A 19,248-nucleotide genomic window follows, 5' to 3' on the forward strand; every position below is an offset into this window, starting at 1 on the left:
CTCTAGCGGAGTCTGCTGGAATTCTGCAGGTCCCATGACTGGTCCCTTTACCTGTGAGCTCTGCACATCTGTTCCTGGCCCCAAGACACCGTTACTTGATATCTACGAGACAACTGGAATTCTTGGCTCTCTGTACTTGGGGTCTCCAGCCTTTCTCCTTTCCCCTAGATCTCCTTGGGCTATAAATTCATCTTAGTCAAAACATGCTTTTAAGAGGCAGGAACTCAAAGGAGAACAGTGACTTGTTCTTTTTGAAACTGCGTACACGCTCACGTGGGCTAGTCTTTGAAGAGGAAACTCGAGCCGTGTGGAGCACGGCAGAGGGGCGTGTTGGAGGCACAGTGTCTGAAAGCTTCCTCCCAAGGAGACCAGGTATTTGGTTTCGAATCATCAAAACAGTCTTGTCCTCTCCTTGGAGTTATTTTGACATCTAAATAATAGTTCTGGAGTTTCTTTCAGAGTGTAAATCAATAACATTGACTCAGTGCGCATTCTTTCCTCTTATTTTCTTGCCTTGCTCTTTCATAACCTCAGCTCAAATATTAATAATTGTTTTAAGCCTCAGCTTAAGTTCTGGTACTTTGCCACTTAGGGGGGTAAGAGGCACCTCTCCTCTCCACTTCCCCTTGCCAGTTGCCCAGCTGTTCTAGAATATTCTCTGCTTGGGACAAAGCCTGCAAAAGAAGTCAGTTTCAAAACGAAACAACAACAGCAACAAAACCCAAAAAGCAACAGAAGAAAACATCAACTCTTCCCTCCTTTGCAATTAGATTCAAAGAAGCTATGGAATTTGTATACACTGACCATGTATGGCAACTACTGGATTTTCAAGAATGTACCCAAGAGTGTCCAAAGTTTTGCGACTGACTTAAAATTTCTGCAGGATGGGCCTAGCGCGGCAACCTAGTGGCTAACATCCTCACCTTTACGTGTCAGGATCCCATTCGGGCACAGTTTGTGTCCCAGCTGCATCACTTCCCATCCAACTCCCTGTTTGTGGCCTGGAAAAGCAGTGGAGGACGGCCCAAAGCCTTGTTACCCTGCACCCGTGTGGGAGACCTGGAGGAAACTCCTGGTTCCTGGCTTCAGATTGAGCTTGGCTCTGGCCATTGCAACTACTTGGGCAGCAAACCAGCAGATGCAAAATTTTTCTGTCTGTTCTTCTGTCTGTAAATCTGACTTTCCAGTAAAAATAAATAAATCTTTAAAAGAAGAATCTCTGCAGGATGAGGGGACAGCACAGCGGAGGGAGGGGACTGCGGGGAGGTGGAGGTCAGGGGTCAGCCACGGGAAAGGGGATGGAAGAGACTTTAAGGTCAAAACTAGGTTGCATTTCCGGTTCTGCCATGCAAGCAGCTGAGTGATTTTGGGAGGATTATTTGAACCCATGAAGCTTGGATTTCGCAGCTCTCAGAGCAGTGAGCTATTACGCAGGAGGATTCAAGAAGTCAGGTTGCAGAGCAAAGACTCCGCTACATTCCGGTCCTGGTTGGTCTTCTGTGATTCCTTCTGATCTTAATTTTTGGCACGTCAGTTTTTGGTTACCTCAGTTCCTTAACCTTCTCCACTTTTGCCCACGCCACAACGGTCTTAGTTTCTTTGTGTCTTTTCTTCCAGATACACTTCTCTTACAACTCCAGCTTTTCGAAACCCTTTAATCTGAACCTTCCCAGGTTAGCAGTCTGTTTTATACTTGTTCTTCCCACAGGAACATCACTTTTGGGGGCTTGTGATTGCTATCCTATTACATGTGATCCTGGGGCAGGGGAGGGGCTGTCTAGCCTAATAGGCCCACGACCCAGGTGTGTCCAGTCATAGCCTCACATCCTTTCCACCATGGTGGTTGGTCCCAGGAGTTCTCATGCCCTTTCCACCATGGTGGTTGGTTTCAGGAGTTGTCCTGTAGCACAGCAAGGCCAATCATTGTCATTCTCCATTGCTCTTAACCTTGGAGCGGCTAGTCGGGTTGGCTTTGCAGTTTGTCGTCTTCTCTGCCACAGCATCTCCTGGTGCTGGTGAGAATTGTTAGGGGTAATGGTTCCATGGGAGTGTGGGCAAGGGGGTAGCACCCGCTGCACCCTGCTGTCCAAGTCTCCTGCTGTCTCAGGAGGGAGCCCCTGTGTGAGAGCTGCTGGGTACTGGCTCCAGGGCACACACAGTCTTCATCCTTTGTATTGAATATTTTATCTCTTTTCCAAACCAAGTGCACGCTATCAAAGGGGATTAGTTGGACTAACAGCCAGCATCTAAGACACCTTGGGAGCCACAGCTCTCCTCTCTTCTGGAGGACCTGATGGGTCTGACCTTGCTGGCCAACCTTATTTTCAATGTAGTAGACTCCTTCTTGAGGACAGTCACCATGTCCTCCATTGCTGTCCTCTGTTGGCTACTCTAGAGTTGATGCCGTTTTCCCCAGGTCCAGCTGGTACTCCAACGGTTTTCTGGGAGGACAGCAAGTGTGTGGGTGGGCATGGACATACCTCACCCCACTACAACTTCTAGGCATGACATCTTCTTGCTCACCTCAACTTTGTTTTTGGCATCAAGATTATGTTAGCATAAAAAGTGAGTTGCTGGCTCGGTGCAGTGGCACAGCAAACTTGCCACAAGACTCCATCTTGTGGCATCCGCATCCCATGTGGGTGCTGGCTTGTGTTCCGACCACTCTGTTTCTGATCTAGCTCTTTGCTTATGGCCTGGGAGGGCAGTGGAGGATAGCTCAAGTCCTTAGGACCCTGAACCCATGTGGGAGATTCAGAAGAAGCTCTTGGCTGTTGGCTTTAGATCAGCTTAGCTCTGGCCATTGCAGTCACTTGGGGAGTGAACCTGCGGATGGAAGACCTTCTCTCTGTCTCTCCTTCTCTCTCTTAAAATCTATATTTTCAATAAAAATGTAAGAAAAGTGAGTTGCGTTAAATCAATCTTTAAAAAATGAGTTGGGCTCATGAGTTGCAAGTCAGAACAATTTTATGAGGGGTTGGGTTTCTCTCTTTGAGTATTTGCTAAAATGTACCTACAAAACATTTCTTTGTTGGAAGTTATTCATATTTTTTCCTTTTGTTATACTTGAAATTTCCATAGTGAAAAATGAAGGGAATGGTGTAATAAGATTCATGTGCTTGTCAGTCAGCTTAGGAAAGATTTTAGAGTAGTAATACATTTGAAAATATTTATAGGATCACTCAGGTTTTCTATTTCTTTTAGTTTCATTTTTGACAATTAATATTCTCCTAGGTATCTATGTATTTCAATTAAATTCTGGAATTTTTAAGACCGTTTCTTCTCACTTTTGGTTTGTGCCTGTACGTTTGCAGTGCTCATTCCTAAGCCTTTTATTTATGCTGTGTCTGTTTTCTTCAGCCATACTCACAGAATCGTGTTAACTTTGACTATCACCTTGCTGTTTCTTGGCTCAGTGTCTGAGGGAGCGCTCTAGAACCGGAATTAGGACTGGGGGGAGCCCCGGGCAATTAAAGCATGTGTCAGCTGGACTGTCTGTGGAGCATATTGGGGGTTGGATTGTCCGTAACAGAGAGGGTTATTTTTTGGGATTAGTGTCTGTATTAACAACTGCTATTGAAGGAAAAACAACCATACAATACCTTTAACATTGATTAATTGTGTACCGAAGACCTGCGTTTATGCTTTGTACACACAACCTCACTTCATCTTCACAGTCAGCCTGCGAAAATTCCATTACTAGCTTCTGTTTGGATGGAGAAATTCAGGCTTAGTGTAGTTGTGCTTTTCTTCAAATCAAATAGATTATTGATGGTGGCTGACTCCAAAGCCTATTTTTACTCTAAAGATTAGTTGCTTAAAAGACAGAGCTACACAATGAGAAAGAGGGACAGGAAGAGAAAAATCTTCCACCTTCTGCTTCACTTCCCAAATGACTGCAATGGTCAGAGATGGGCCAGCCAGGAGTCGCTGGTTCACTCCACAAATGCTTGTAATGGTCAGGGCTGGGCCAGGCTGAAGCCAGAAGCTTGGAGGTTCTTTCAAGTTTCCTACATAGAAGCAGGGGCCCAAGTGCTTGGGTTAGCAGAACAGCCAGGACATGAACCAGTGCACAAGCAGGCTGTGGGTAATGCAGGCTTTGGCCTAACCTGCCACACCACAATGCTGACCCCCAAAGTCTCTTTTTCCTAAAAAAAGTTTTGTTTATTTATTTGAAAGGCAGAGTTACACAGAGAGAGGTCTTGCATCCTCTGCTTCAATGTCCAAATGTCTGCAATGGCCAGAGACAAGCCAGTCTGGAGCCAGGAGGCAAGAGTCAGGATCTAGGAGATTCTTCTGGGTCTTTCATGTGGGTGCATGGGTCCAAGGACTTGGGCCATCCTCTGCTGTTCCAGGTACATTAGCAGGCAGCTGAATCAGAAAAGGAGCAGCTGGGTTTCAAATTGGCGCCCATATGCGATGTTGGTATCCGAACTGGCGGCTTTCCTCTGTATACCGCAGCGTTGTTCCCCAAAGTCTATTTGTTTAACAAATATTTATTTATTTGAAATGGAGAGAGAGAGAGAGAGAGAGAGAGAGAGAGAGAGAGAGAGAGAAACTGAACTGAGATGGAGCGAGACAGAGATAATGATAGTCCCCATTTACTGGTTTCATCTCCAACTGCCCACAACGTCAAGGGCTGGGACTATTCAGAGCTGGGAGCAGGTGACTCAACAAAGGTCTGCTTTTTTGGATAGCAGGGATCGAACTACCTTAGCCATCACCTGGTGTCTACAAGGGTGCACGTTAGCAGGAATCTGAAGTCATGATCGGAACCAGAATTCAAACCCAAAGGTCTTTTGTCTGCCCCGAAGTTGAGGCTTTTCATTGCACCTCACGAGCCATGGATAGAGAAAAACGGGTGGATTGCTGGAGCTGTCTGAAGTCTAGGCTATGAGATAGGGAAAGTTGAAGAGGGGCTGGTGCTGTGGTCGACAGGTTAAGCTACTGCCCGCAGTGCTGGCATCCCATGTAAGAACGCTGGTTCAAGTGCAGCATCTCTCCTCATCCAGCTCCCTGTTAACGTGGTTTGGAAAAGCAGTGGGTATAGCCAAAATACATGGGCCCCTGCAACCCACGTGGGAGTTCCTCTCTTTCTCCATCACTTCACCTTTCAAAGAAATAAAATTAACTTTTTTTTAAATGAAAAATCAAAGAGATGTAACAAAAATATTAAATCTTTGTTTCATGGCCATTTTGGGGCAAATAATGAGTAAAACTGATCTAGTCACATTTGCTCTTTGATTTACTATAGGAACTTGCTGGAGAGAAAAACTTTCTCGTCAAGTTATCCGAGTAACAACAACCCAGTTTGCTAAGCTTCAAGAAAACACAGGGGGGAAATCATTTAATTCCTTCGTTCTTCAAAGAACTGTGTTTCTTACTTACCAGATCTACAAAGAGAAAAAAACCAACATCAACATATATGTTGTTGGGTATAAAATGTGTAGGAAAACATACCACATAGTTTCTCTAAGAAATGCGAGTAACAGGATGAATTCTTTAGAGACGTTCTAAGTCTTCATGATGAAGCTGATAAGTGGAGGTCTTTTCTGTGGAACACACAGAATAATTGTCTGCCTTGACGAGAGAGCAGTGTGCACTTGGCTAAGCTTCCTATCCCCGTGAGAACATCCAAGCTGCCCATTCAGGGCACAAGTGCAGCTTCTTTATATCCCCTCGTGTGGTAGTTCTCGTGGATTTCTGGCTGGATGTCACAGACAAAGCCCAAAAGGTTTTCCAAGACTTCTTCCCTGCTTTACTGGAAGTGTCTCTCTAGGATGGTCCTCTTTCCCTGGGTCTCCTTCTCCCCTTAGCTGCTGCAGCTGCCGTGGGATCCCAGTGTGTAAGCTCCCTTGGACTTGAATTCATTCTGTCCGACTCCTTCTTTATTCGCCTAGGCTGCCTCTTCAGGGCCTCTGGCTGCTTCCCGTGCGGGCTTCTGGCTTCTTCTCTATTGCCCGCTTCTCAGCCTGCAGCAGTAGTTGGATTCTCTGTGAGCAACTGGCCATAGTGGCAGCAACCTGAGTCATCATTTTTTTTTTTTCTGAGAGAAAACATTATTTTAATTAGGACTGACTTCAAGGCCAGAAATTCACACACGTCAGTCACTCTGCTACTTTTCAACCAGGAGAGGTCATGATTGTCAGCTCTTAGGTCTGTAATGGTATTCCCGAGACTGCTACCAGTTTATAGAAAAATAACTCACATCCTTGGTTGGAGGCTGAGCCTGGCTCCCTCCTGTGGTCTGGGCAGCCTGAATGTTTCAGTCCATCATTAGGCCTTGGATGAAGGTATGGAGGTGGGACACTGAGGCTTCCAGGCATCTTCTCCTGGGACCATACCACATGTAAGTTTGGCAAAAATTCCTACTTTTTTTCACTTCCACACTGACGAAGTCAGGAAGCTGTTGGAAGGGAGGAACAGCTGAGGCTGCCTTTAAGAAATGCTGGGCAAGTGGGCAGGGTGTGGGCAGATGTGAGCACCAGGGCTCATCTCTGGGCAGCCGTGCCCATCAGCCTGCCATGGCTCCTGGCATCACACACTGGCTGCTGTGGCCTATGTTGGTGCCTGGGGGACACAATGCTGGAGGCTTTTTTGGGCCCAGGATTTTATTACTGGTGAACCTGATGACCCAACTTTTGGTCGTTGAGTCCCGCAGAGTGGCATTTTCAGAAATAGGTCTGGTAACGAACATTTTGCTGAGATGACCGGACAATGAGATGGGTGAATGCACTGAGTTGTTGGATGGGGGCATAAATTGTCTCTGCTCATCCCTGGTTGCAGGGAAGGCCCCTGGAGATGGGTGCAGGTCTCCTCTCCCCCCAGACTGGGGAAAGTCAAGGTGTGCAGACAGGATGGGCAAAATGCTGCCCAAGTGCACAGCGGCCTGAGCACCAGGGCATGGCAACTCTGGCAGGTCCCAAACACGTTCCCTTCCCAGCTGGAAGGCACCTTCACTGCCCCTCGCTTTCTGAAGTCACATTCTGCTGCTGAACCAGTGCTTGGCTGGAAACTGCCCTCTGTGTGTCGCTCAGTGTCACAGGGATGGTCTCCCAGAGCCTCAAGCCAACTGCACTGCCAGGATGCCAGCCAGAGGTGCCGTTTCCAGAGGCAGACTGAAGCCTGCCTTCATCTCTGCTGGGCCTGCTGACCCTTGGCTCCTGCACCACCCTCTGCAATCCACTGATGACGTGCAAGGCCCTGGAGAGCCAGGTCACACACTGCCTGCCATCGGGCCATGTTCTCTCCCTCTGAGTCTCTCAGAGTGTAAGCATTTGGTTTTCCCGCCCTTCCAAGGACAGCGGGGTCTGGTAGCATCCTGATGACACTGGCAGGGGTGGTGTGGGTCCTCAGCACACCTCATGTCCAAACCAAGTGGCAAGGGCAAGGGCCGAGTGTCCGTTGTCTGCCAGGGCGCTCACGGGACCAGGCCTGACTATAGTGTGGGAAGAGGGATTTCTGTACTTGGATACCCAGCCTGCTAGCAGCCCCTGGCCTCAAGAAGCTGTCTGAGCCCCCAAGTCTCACACACTAGTTGAGCAAAAACTCTGGTTTCTGATACCCAAAGAGCTTGAAGTCCCCTTCAAAATGCGCATACAAGTGTCGGATGTGCTCGCTGATGCCCAGGAAGTAGTGCTCCAACTTGGTCTTGTTATAGGTGGTGATGCCCGGGGGGATGGTGGGGTCGGACACCAGGTGGTCGATGCCAGCCTCTTTCAGGATGTATGGATCAGTGAATGATGCGGTCCCAGAACTGGAGGTCCAGCCACCTGTGGTTCGGATCGCCCAGGTAGCCTACGAAATCTTCGGATTGGATACCCGGGGTCTCTGTCCGGTTCTTCTGGTACTTTCTGGTGATGCCAGGGGCAATCTCGTGCCTGTACCAAGGTTCAAATCGTGGAGTGTGGACAAATTTATCCTTAAAGGCAGATATGAGTCTTTCAAAGGGGTCTCTGACAATACAAAACTTGGAGTATGTTTTAAGTCACGTCTGGATTTCCGCATCGCTGAAAGAGGAGAGGGTGGGAGGCCGTTCTCACGGTGTGGACCATCTTCTCAGGGATCTGGTCAATGGAAGCCAAGGCTCCGTTGAGAACAATCAACACTTTCTTCCACTGGATGTTGCCCACCTTGGGGGTCTGGCAGAAGAGGATCTTGTGCTTGTCGCAGACAAACATGCGGTCCAGGACGAACCTGGAGAGGGCCCTGTGCGAGAGGTTCCTCAGCGCCTCCTCCCTGCACGTGTTTCTGATGAGCTCCAGGCACTGTAGGAGGACCAGGGGCTGAGCGTGCCGGCCAGCCGCAAGCATGCTCCCCGTTCGCTTTAATTCCGCAGTCAAGTGCTTCTCTTCTGGCAGCTTCCCCACTTCCAGCACCGTGGTCAGGAACAGGAACTTGGCACTGTACCCATCGGGTCTTTAAGGGCCAAGGTTATGAACTTGCCGGCCACCATGATGAAGATCACCCAAAAGCAAGCAGCCAATAGAAGCCACTGCTGGTGCATGTTGTCCAACATCACGGATCTTCCAGGCGAGTTCTCCTTTTTGTACCTTCTGAGGTCTGGGGTCACATTGCCTTGCTGTGTTACTCTGCAGTTTGTTGGTTCCACTTTTGGCCTCCGCGCTAGGACTCCTCCCACATTGGCCTTGCGGGGCCTGCGGGCAAAGCGCTGGGCTCCCAGCGGCCCCCCGAGCGTGGGAGGCCCGCCTGGCCCGGGGCCTCTGAGCCGCCCACCGGCCCCTGCGCCTCCGCCCCGGAGAGTGGCAGTGGCCCAGCACCGGAAGGAGGACCTGAGTCGTCTTGATGGCGCCTTGCTCAGCCCAGGGCATGTTGAAGTGCACCTGGCCCAGTGTTCTGGGTTGTTCTCCTCAGCACCTAACACTGAATTTTCACCCAATCTGGGGTTTCGGCAAATGCACTGTTGTTTCTTTTGCACACGACAGGCCCCAAATGACTGTATCACTGACCCTAGGAAGGTCAGTTGCCTGTGACATTTGACTATTCTGGTGTGTACAAGCCATGGCGGGTCATCTTTTGTTTTTATTGGAAAGGTAGAGTTGTGGGGAAAGAAGGCGAGACCGAGATCTTCCATGTGCTGGTTCATTCCGCAGATGGCTGCGAAGAGCTTAGCTTCTCAGTCTCCCGCATGGCTGCATGAACCCAAGGATTGGGCCAGCCTCTGGTGCTTTCCCAGGCCATTTGGCAGGCAACTGGAAGTGGAAGTGGAGCAGCTGGGATTTGAACTGGCATCCATATGGAATGCTGGTGGGACAGGTGGAGTCTTAGCTTGCTGTGCCACTGGTGCCAAAGCCCCCATGGAAGGTGTTGCAACGTTAGGATGTGGGTGATCTTTGCTACCGATTGATTTGGAGCTGGAGTTGGACATATGTTGGTGGGGGGACTTGATTTTATAGGTCCTAAACTAGTAAGATCCCTCTCTCCTTCCACATTTGTTGGACCGTTATGAGACAGCTGGGCACTTGGAATAGGGTCTCAACAATTCGGAGCACCAAGGAGCATGTGGAAACCTAACAGTCACTGAACGGCTACATATGTTCCCCGGAGCCATAGATTAGCCCCGTGAGCAATGAAGCAGAATGGAATTCTAAAGAGTTCAGGAGATGAAGAGAAGCAGAAAGAAGCAGAGGTTTGTGAGCTCTCAGTCCCTCAAGAAGTCTGTTCCTCGCTGGGGTTCGTCATGCCCCAGCGTCCTTCGTGCAAGTCTCTCTTTTTGGTTAAGGTCAGCCGGATTGACTTCTACTCCAGTAGCAGGTGCTGGGCAAGTACTTGAGACTGGGAGAAGGAGTTTCTGGCTTCTGACTCGGGCCTCGCCTAGCCCTCGTTGTTGTAGGCCTTTGGGGAGTGAAGCAGAAAAGGAAGATCTCTTTCTGTTGGCCTCTGTCTTCCAAGTAATAAAAATAAAATGAAAAAATAAAAATAACTGAGGTTGCAAGAAATCTGGAGAAATGAACATGAGGCCATCAACCAGACATCTGTTGAAAGCATTGTACTCAGTCTATTTAAAACTCCATGAGAATTACAGAAGTAGTTACAGCAGGTGCACTGTCACTACCTTTCTGTGCAGCACTGAGCTGTGGCCTGAGGGATTTAGAACAGCAACAGCGTACTCAGTGCTTTGGGTTTAAACTTCAGGAAGTTCTAAGAAAGAAATGCATGGATAGGTACTTAGAATTTTGAGCTTTTTTTTTGAACAAAATATCCTTTTGTTCCTTTTTCATTTATTTTGTTTTTCCTCTTTTTAGTATTCAGTCCAGAGCTGGAAAATAGAGCTTTTGGTGGTTATAGAATTGTCTTGCATTTGTATTGTCTGATACGGCAGCCAAGACTGTACCGTATGTGTGGCTAGCGTGCCTGAAGGGCTGAATTTCAAATTATATTGTTCAAATTATATTGCATTGTTTTAAAAGATATATTTATTTGAAAGGCAGAGCGAGAGTAAGAGAGTGAGAGAGAGATTGAGAGAGAGTGAGAGAGAGTGAATGTGCCAGAGACACAGTGAGAGATATCTCTGCTGTTTGCCGGTTCACTTTCCAGGCAGCTACAACAGCCATGTGTGGGCCAGGTTAAAGCCAGAAGCTGAAGTGCGTCCTGCTCTCCCATGTGTGCGGCTGGTGCCAGAGCTTTTGGGCCATCTTCTGCTACCTTCTAAAGCATTTGAATGAATTAAAGTTAAAAATCCAAATAACTCTATGTGGCTGGTGGCTACTAATTTGGACATTGCTGGCTGAATCTTTCAAGACACGGTGTCATTTTCATCCTTGGTATGGTTAGGCCATCATTTGTGATTTTTGGTGCTGTAAAATGGTTCGAATTGCCATCTGATTTCTCTAATTCTCCCATTTCCCACTTCAGTAAAGGTCAGTGGCTGAGAGGCTGGCTGGATCTCTGTTCAGTGAAATTCGATTTTGTTCTCTGGAGGGGAAACTTTGCTCCAGTTCTGGTTTGTTGCAGGTGGGGGCTCTGCGGTCGAGCGTGGGTGAATTGTGGCTTTTTACTCTACTTGTGGCATCCACAAGACACACTTGACACTGAGGGCGGGCAAATGTAACCTGGAAGGAAAAGTATTTGCTTATCTCCCAACTTGTTTGAGGACCAAACCGCAGCCATGTTGGGATAAAGCAGCTGATGAGATAGCCCGGGAAACTCTGGAGAAACGTCGTGGCTCACCACAGAAACCTCAGTGCTGGTCTGCCTTCCTTCCGTTAGGGACCCTGAGGACAGACTTTCCTGGGTCTTGGTTGCTGCGAAGTGGTTATTGCAAGTGGGCAGTAGCACCCAAGGGTACTTCACAAAAGTCTGTGTCAAAAAGAAACTGTGCTTGCCTTTCAAAATTTTTACATTAGAATCAACTTGTCTTTTATTTTCCATGGACTTTTTGAAGTGTGCTAGTATTAGCACGATTATTTCTGCAATGGTCCATTCTTTTTTTAAAAGAATGTGTTTTATTTATTGGAAAGGGAGAATGACAGAGCAGTATGGAGGGAGAGGGAAAAAAGAGATCTTCCACCCGCTCGCTCAAATAGCTGTAGCAACTGAGGCTGAGACTGGGCCAGGCTGAAGTCAGGAACCTGGAACTCCATCCTGCTCTTGCAGGTAGGTGGTAGCAGCCCAAGCACTTGGGTCGTTGTCTAGGTGCAGGACACATCAGTAGGGAGCTGGATCCAAGCAAGAGCAGCTGGGACTCCAGCCAGCACAGATAAGGGATGCTGACATCGCCAACAGAGGCTCAACCTTATACACCACAATGCTGGGCCCCTAACATTGCCCCGTTAAAGAAAGAAATGGGGCTTGGCGCTGCAGCCTAGTGGCTAAAGTCCTCACCTTGCATGCTTGGGATCCCTTATGGGCACCAGTCTGTGTCCTGGCAGCTCCACTTCCCATCCAGCTCCCTGCTTGTGGCCTGGGAAAGCAGTAGGTGGCACAAGCCCCTGAGACCCTACACCCACGTGGGAGACCCGAAAGAAACTCCTGGCTCCTGGCTTCGGATCAGCTCAGCTCTGGCTGTTGTGGCCACTTGGGGAAAGAACCAGTGCATGGAAGATCTTTCTCTCCTTCACACTCTAAATCTGACTTTCCAATAAAAATAAATAAACCTAAAAAAATGAATAAAGAGAGCATTCCTTTCTACCAGTGGTTGTCCACAGTCCTAAGCACCTGGACCACCTTGCACTGCTTTCCCCGCTGGAACACCAGGAAGCTGAATTGCAAGTGGAGCAGCCGGGACTCAAACCGGCCCTCATAGGGGATGCCAGCAACACAGGTGGTTTAACCTACCATGGCACAACTAGTTGGTGCAAGTTGCTGTTCTGCACCACCTTTTGGGCAGTCTCTCTGTGCAGATAGACATTAAGGGTCTGAAAATTGCCACCAATGGCATTTTGGCTGGCTGTCTCAGTGAGGTCATGCTTGCACAGTGCACTCTGTCGCTGGGCCTCCAGCTGTCTTCAGGCTGTTGAAAGCCGGGCTGTGGGAAAGCAGGGTTGAGACCAGGAAGCCAAGTGTGTCACGGGTATGGGAGCACCAGAGTGCAATTTGCCGCTCTCCGTATCAAATCCAAGAAGTGATGACAGCAAGCGAGTCTTTTCCTGCTCTTTTGTGTTAAAATATTTGCTTGTGCGTAGAAGCTCTAAACAGAGATACAAGGAGATAACATGCAGCCTTTACTTTTTTGGATACCTTTCAGAACTATGCTGCTTTTAAAATTTTTATTTATTTTGAAAGAGTTACAATGAGAGAAGGGGATAAGGAGGGAGGAAGATAGAGAAAGAGGGAGAGAGGAGAAAGAAGAGAGAAGAGATATCTTCTACGCACTGGTTCACTCCCCAAACGGCCACCATGGCCAGTGCTGGAGCAGGCCAAAGTCAGAAGTCAGCAGCTTCCTTTGAGTCTCCCATGTGAGTGGCAGGAGCCCAGATGTTTGGGCCATCTTCCACTGCTTTTCCAGGCCATCACCAGGGAGCTGGAGCAGAGATGGAGCAGCTGAGACATGAAGCAGTGCCCACATGGGATGCTGGCATTGCAGGTGCTGGCCCCAAAACTATACCAATAGTATCAGGGCAAAGTACTTTTGAGACATGGGGGGTGAGGTCGGAGGATGGGGGTGAGGTCGGAGGATGGGGGTGAGGTCGGAGGATGGGGTGAGGTCGGAGGATGGGGGTGAGGTCGGAGGATGGGGGTGAGGTCGGAGGATGGGGGTGAGGTCGGAGGATGGGGTGAGGTCGGAGGATGGGGTGAGGTCGGAGGATGGGGGTGAGGTCATCATCCTATTGCAGACCTTGCACCTTTTCTGTGGCCCTAGCAGGTGTGAATGCGCGGTCGCCATCTTTTGTGTGGCACAGATATCTTTTCAGAGTGCCTGATGGGGCACAGAGCAAGTGAAGCCATGAGCACTGGCTCTTCCCTTCCGGGAGAGACGGGAACACCAGAGAGTCTAACATTCCATAAGCAAGCATGCACACAACTTGGGAGTTACATTTGTGACCAGTCTATGACGTGAAAATATTGTGCCAGGAAGAGAACAACACCACAAAGAGAACTTAAGAAATTCCATGTTTGTAATTATAACCTGCAAATTTACACGTGTGTTCTTTTGTGCGTGTGTGTTTTCGATTGTAAGACTTCCTGCCTTGATCAGAGAGAGCCGCACTGACAAACCTCACAATTCAACTACACAAGTTTCGCTCATGTGGTGCGGTGATAGGATCTGATTTGGAATCCTATGGCTTCAGTGAGGAGAGGAACAATTGGATTTATGTTTCTTGTTGAGTCCAAGACGTGGTCTCTGGGCAACACAAGCTGAACGTACACAAGGTAGCGACTCTACCCGCCTACTTGGTAAACTCCATGCAGGTGGCAGAAACAATACCTGGATAAATACTAGTGGTTACTTACGACATTTCCTTTCTAGCAACATTTGCTGTGGGAGGTTCTCAGGCCTTCTGGCCTTGACCAAGCAAACAGTGAACTTGAGACAAGAGTGGGAGACAAAAGGCTTGCCACAGAGCGGGGCGGCTGCCTTATCTGTGCTGTGTGCTCTGCTGAAGCACTTTCTCTGACCAGGGTGAGCTCCTGTGCTTGAGAGATGCGGTTCTGAACCAGGGACCCTTCCAAGAAGCATGTAACCTGTACAAGTGCTGGCTCTGCCATCCCGCAGGGCTTGTCCAACGTCCCACGTCATGTAACCTGTACAAGTGCTGGCTCTGCCATCCCGCAGGGCTTGTCCAATGTCCCACATCAGGTAACCTGTACAAGTGCTGGCTCTGCCATTCTGCAGGGCTTGTCCAACGTCCTACGTCACTGCGTTGTCACCTGAAGTCATTCCTTTCTCAGAACGTTGAAGCTGAGTTTGGGTAATTTTGTTGTCCTCAGTGGTTGCTAGTGAGTGGATGAATGTGTGTTCTTGGGTGCTACAAACTTCACTGCTTATTCCAACCAGAGGATGCTGTGCTAACTTTGACAGGATCCAAGTCACCTCTGAACTCCCAGGGCCTGGGGTCATGTCTTACGTACAGTAAACTCAGGCCAGTCTGGCTGCATCTGAAGTTGAAAATGTGCCTCTGGCTGAGGTGGTGTTAGGGGCTGGGGTTCAGAGAAAATTTTGAACTCCGGTCCCTCCACCCGTTCACCTGAGTCCTTGGGCAAACCAGCTAACCCCTGAGAGCCTTGCCTTCCTTATACATTTGAAGACAAAAAGCTCACATAGAGTTGGGAAAGTTAAACAAGATGAGAATTTGCACTTTCTATGGAACCCGTGACACATTTTCTTGAAGATTGCTTATCTTGCTCTGTAGCATCAAGCTGCATGAGAAGGGTCTGTTTTACTGTCATCCCAACTGTGGGCATACAGTAGGTGCTTACTAAAGACTCACCAACTTAAAGGCATTTTAACATGATTGTTTGTGAAAAGGAGGAGAATGGTTAAGAGATCTGAGTAGTGAAGACAGACAATTTTATTGGGAAAAAATCAAATCACAGGAGACAGATTTTTATCAACAGAAGTGACCTAGACATATCTTAGTTAGACTTGAATTCTACTTGTTAGTAATCAACACTTAGCCAAAACATCCTTTTTCTAGATGACTTTTTTTTCAGGAGTCTGGAGGTAAATCAACTGATCCATTCTAAATGTTTGATTAATATGCATGCATATCTTTATGGAATCATACATTTTTGCTCTTGGTTCCCCACCAAATCTGCGCTTCCATTCCTTCATGTTCCTCTCCTTCTTTCTTACTCTTTTACTCTTCCTCCAAGATTTTACACACAATGCATTTAAAATAGTTCCAGAATTAATGATATGGTAACTCCCTGGGGACAGTTTTAAATAAAGTCAAAAGCATGTTTTCTTTAGGAGTTGCTCAGCTTTGGAATCCCAACACTGATTAGTAATCCGCCTCCCTTGCCACCAAAGTTACCTACTTTTGATGCTAACTAGGAGTTCGGACCATTGGTCCTCGTGGCTGGGTCTGAGATGTGTCCCTGGAGTATCCAGTGTGATTCCTAATGCTTTAGCGACAATTCTCAACATCACCAGCAGATGGCGAAAGCACTACACCATTGTGTGACCATTGTTTGTACAAAGCAGGTTCTGGCACTTTGCTCCAATCTGGACTGGTTGGTTTGCAGTTCTCGGAATTCAGGGAAGACAGGAACTGATGAGAGCCTGTGTTTTGGTGTTTAATGTAGGAATTAAAGTGCACATTGCTGCAGAACTGGCACTCATGTCACACTTGAGACAGCTAAAGGAATTAGGAATGAGTAAGACCCTGCCACCAATTCTCCTCAGCCCCTGAGGTCGATTATAATTTACCAATGCTGGAGAAAATTAAAAAAAAAATTTATAACAATGAAGCTGTGGAAGGATACACACACACAACACACACAAACGTATTCAAATTGTGGAGAGTTGGTTGTTAATCCTTTCCCTTCACCCCTTGTGTGTTCATATGATGGAGTAAGCAGATGGTTAAGAGCTCTGAAGATGGTGGTTAGCTTTGGGAGGAGGCTGTGATGAGTATCCACCCACACTTGCCTGTCCTGTGTCTTCCAACCTTCGTGTTCTGAGCTGGGAGCCACTGAGGGCTGCTTGTTGCCCTTCACGCCAGCAGCTGCCAGGGAGGTTTCCCCCCAAACATGCTGCGGTTCCGTTGGCTCCAGGCAAGAGGCACTGTTTCCTATTAGAAACCCAACTGAGAAAGAGAATCACTCCAGTGACTCCTATGACTTACAGATCACAGACAGTGGTGGATGACACAGCTCATGGAAAACGCACGGGATGAAAACAACGCATGCCTGGCAAAGAGTGTTTCAACCAAAATAAGTGCATTTTTTAAATTTGAATTTTTTGAGAAACACGCACACAGAGGCAGGTAGACAGACGGGGAGAGCGCTCATTTGATAATTCACTCTCCAAATGTCTGCAGTGGCTGGGATTGCGCTAAAGATGAAGTGAGGGACTTGGAACTCAGTCGTGGGTGGCGGGACCCATTCATTTGACCTGTCACTTCTGCCTCCCAGTGCCTACCTTGGCAGAAAGCTGGGTTAGGAGCCAGAGCTGGGACTCAAACTCACTAGTAAGTGCTCAGAGTAACATCTGAACTATTAGGCCAACAGTAGCCTCTAAGCTTATCTTTTAAAAGATTTGCTTATTTTTATTTGAAAGGCTGATTTACACAGAGAGGAGGAGAGACAGAGAACAAAGGATCTTCTATCTGTTGGTTCATTCCCCAAATGATTACAATGCCTGGAGCTAAACTGATCTGAAGCTAGGAGCCAGGAGCTTCTTCTGGGTCTCTAATGCGGGTGCAGGGCCCAAGGCTTTGGGCCGTCCTCGTCTGCTTTCCCAGGCCACAAGCAGGGAGCTGGATGGAAGTGGAGCCGCCGGGATATGAACCAGTGTCCATAAGGGATATCGGCACTTGAAAGTGGAGGGTTATAGCTTGTTGAGCCATGGTGCCAGCCCCTAAAAACTTATATTTTTATGCTATTTTCTTATAATCATTTTGAAGAACTTTCATACTGTTGCCAGAAAGAACATGGAGGACTGAGAAAACCAGAGATCTCTCCTGCGTTACTCAGATTCTTCAGTAAAGTGGGATGTAGATGTTAATGAATGAACAAGGAAGCAAAACTCAGAAAAAAATAGTTGTGACCAGGAATAGGTGTGAAGGGAACCTGGGACAGCTGCAAAGGAGAGACTGAGAATAAGGGCCCCCCAACAGCAAAGTGACCCCAGTGTCAGCTTTACACGAAGACAGGACACACAGAACTTGGGATGAAGAATCCAGCCCAGCGCAGGGGGCTGAGCAGAGTGCAGTTGGTGGAAACAGGCGAGGCTGGACGGATGCAGACAGTGCCCCTGGGGCGGCTGCCCTTTTCAGGCTTCCGTGGTGAACTGCTGCCTTTGGGTGGGCCGTCCTTAAGCCAGTGCAGGTCTGCTGTAGTAGGCAGACGTTGCTGCTCCAGGGCTGTTGCAATGTGGATGCTGTGCTGGGGGACTACTGGATCTGGGCTGGGTCTGGCTGCCATGTGGATGCTGTGCTGGGGGACTACTGGACCTGGGCTGGGTCTGGCTGCACTCGTGGCACTGAGCCAATCTGTGCCCTGTTTGTCCAGGTGGTGTTGGTGTGGAGAGTTGATGAGATTCTGCCCCAGAGAAGAGAGCTTTCCATTCTGGAAGGAGCTACAGTGGTGGAGGCCATGTAAGAGAAAGGCGTTATGAGGATGGAGGGGGGCAAAACAATGGTTTCCTTTTCACTTTACAGTGGTGATGCTCACAGTTGACTGCTTTTAGCAAGACTGTTGGTGTGACTGTTGCGGGGGCAGCTCGGGGCAACTGGACAGATGCCCCTGAGCATGGGCCTGTCACAGGGGCAAGGGCATTAATGACGTCATGAGGATGCCCACTGACAAGCTCACTCGGGAAATCATTAACCCTTACAAGCAGAGGGGAAGCAAGACTTCTGGTTACTTTATAGTGGTCATCTGAGGACATCCAACCGACCTCTCTGCCCTTGGCACAAACTTTGAAAAAAATGATTTAATGGTTTGAAAGGCAGCATTATGGAGAAAGGTATGAGAGAGAGAGAGAGAGAGAGAGAGAGAGAGAATGAATTTTCACTCTGCTGGTTTACTTTTTTTTTAAGATTTATTTTTAAATTTTTATTGTAAAATCAGATACACAGACAGGAGGAGAGACAGAGAGGAAGATCTTCTGTCTGTTGATTCACTCCCCAAGCGGCCGCCATGGCTGGAGCGGAGCAGATCTGGAGCCAGGAACCAGGAGCCTCTTCTGGGTCTCCCACATGGATGCAGGGTCCAAAGGCTTTGGGCCGTCCTCAACTGCTTTCCCAGGCCACAAGCAGGGAGCTGGATGGGAAGTTGGGCTGCTGGGATTAGAACTGGTGCCCATATGGGATTCTGGTGCATGCAAGGTGAGGACTTTAGCTGCCAGGCCACTGTGCCAGGCTCTGTGTTCTGGGTTTTTTGTCCATTCTGACAGAGGTGATATCTCATCGTGGCTTTGATTTCCATTTCCCTGAGAGCTAGCAATGTTGAACATGTTTTCCTATGTTTTTGGCTGTTTGCAGTCCCCCTTCAGAGGCTCATCTGTTGAGGCCCTTTTCCCATTTGCTAACTAGACTGGTGTTGTTTGAGGTTATGGATGTGAACCCTCAGGTAGCTTGTGATTTAGTTCCTCTTGTTCTGTTAAATACATCTTTGCTCTATTGATGGTTTCCTTTGCTATGCAGCAGTTTTTGAGCTTGATATGGACCCATTTGTTTAGTTTTGCTTTTGTTGCCTGTGTTTAGGGGGTTGTTTTAGGGGGTCTTGCCCGAAAGTTATCCCCAACACTAACATTTTGAAAGGTTCCCCCAACTTCATGGCCTCAGGTCTCACTTTATTCTCACTTTCCACCTATGCGGGGAGCCTGTAAGTGGTCACCTTTGATATGGAAATAGCCCAAGTCTGTGGGAACCTTGGTCATCCTGGCATTCATCAAACATTGCTCTTTTTTTTTCATTAATTACATTGTATTATGTGACACAGTTTCATAGGTACTGGGATTCTCCCCACCCCTCCCCAAACCCTCCCCCCATGGTGGATTCCTCCACCTTGTTGCATAACCACAGCTCAAGTTCAGCTGAGATTCCCCCATTGCAAGCATATACCAAACATAGAGTCCAGCATCTTATAGTCCAGTCAAGTTCAATGGCTTCTTAGGTA

The 19,248-nt window shown here is 48.1% G+C and overlaps 2 pseudogenes; both read right to left on the minus strand.

The window, feature by feature from the left end:
* Positions 1-5,647: 5,647 nt before the first annotated feature.
* Positions 5,648-6,011, minus strand: LOC118758881 (V-type proton ATPase subunit G 1-like; annotated as a pseudogene).
* A 994-nt stretch (positions 6,012-7,005) lies between these two features.
* LOC101525218 (carbohydrate sulfotransferase 10-like) lies at positions 7,006-8,506 on the minus strand (annotated as a pseudogene).
* Between the last annotated feature and the right edge of the window lie 10,742 nt (positions 8,507-19,248).

Source organism: Ochotona princeps, chromosome 3 (genome assembly GCF_030435755.1).
Source record: "Ochotona princeps isolate mOchPri1 chromosome 3, mOchPri1.hap1, whole genome shotgun sequence".
NCBI lineage: Eukaryota > Metazoa > Chordata > Mammalia > Lagomorpha > Ochotonidae > Ochotona > Ochotona princeps.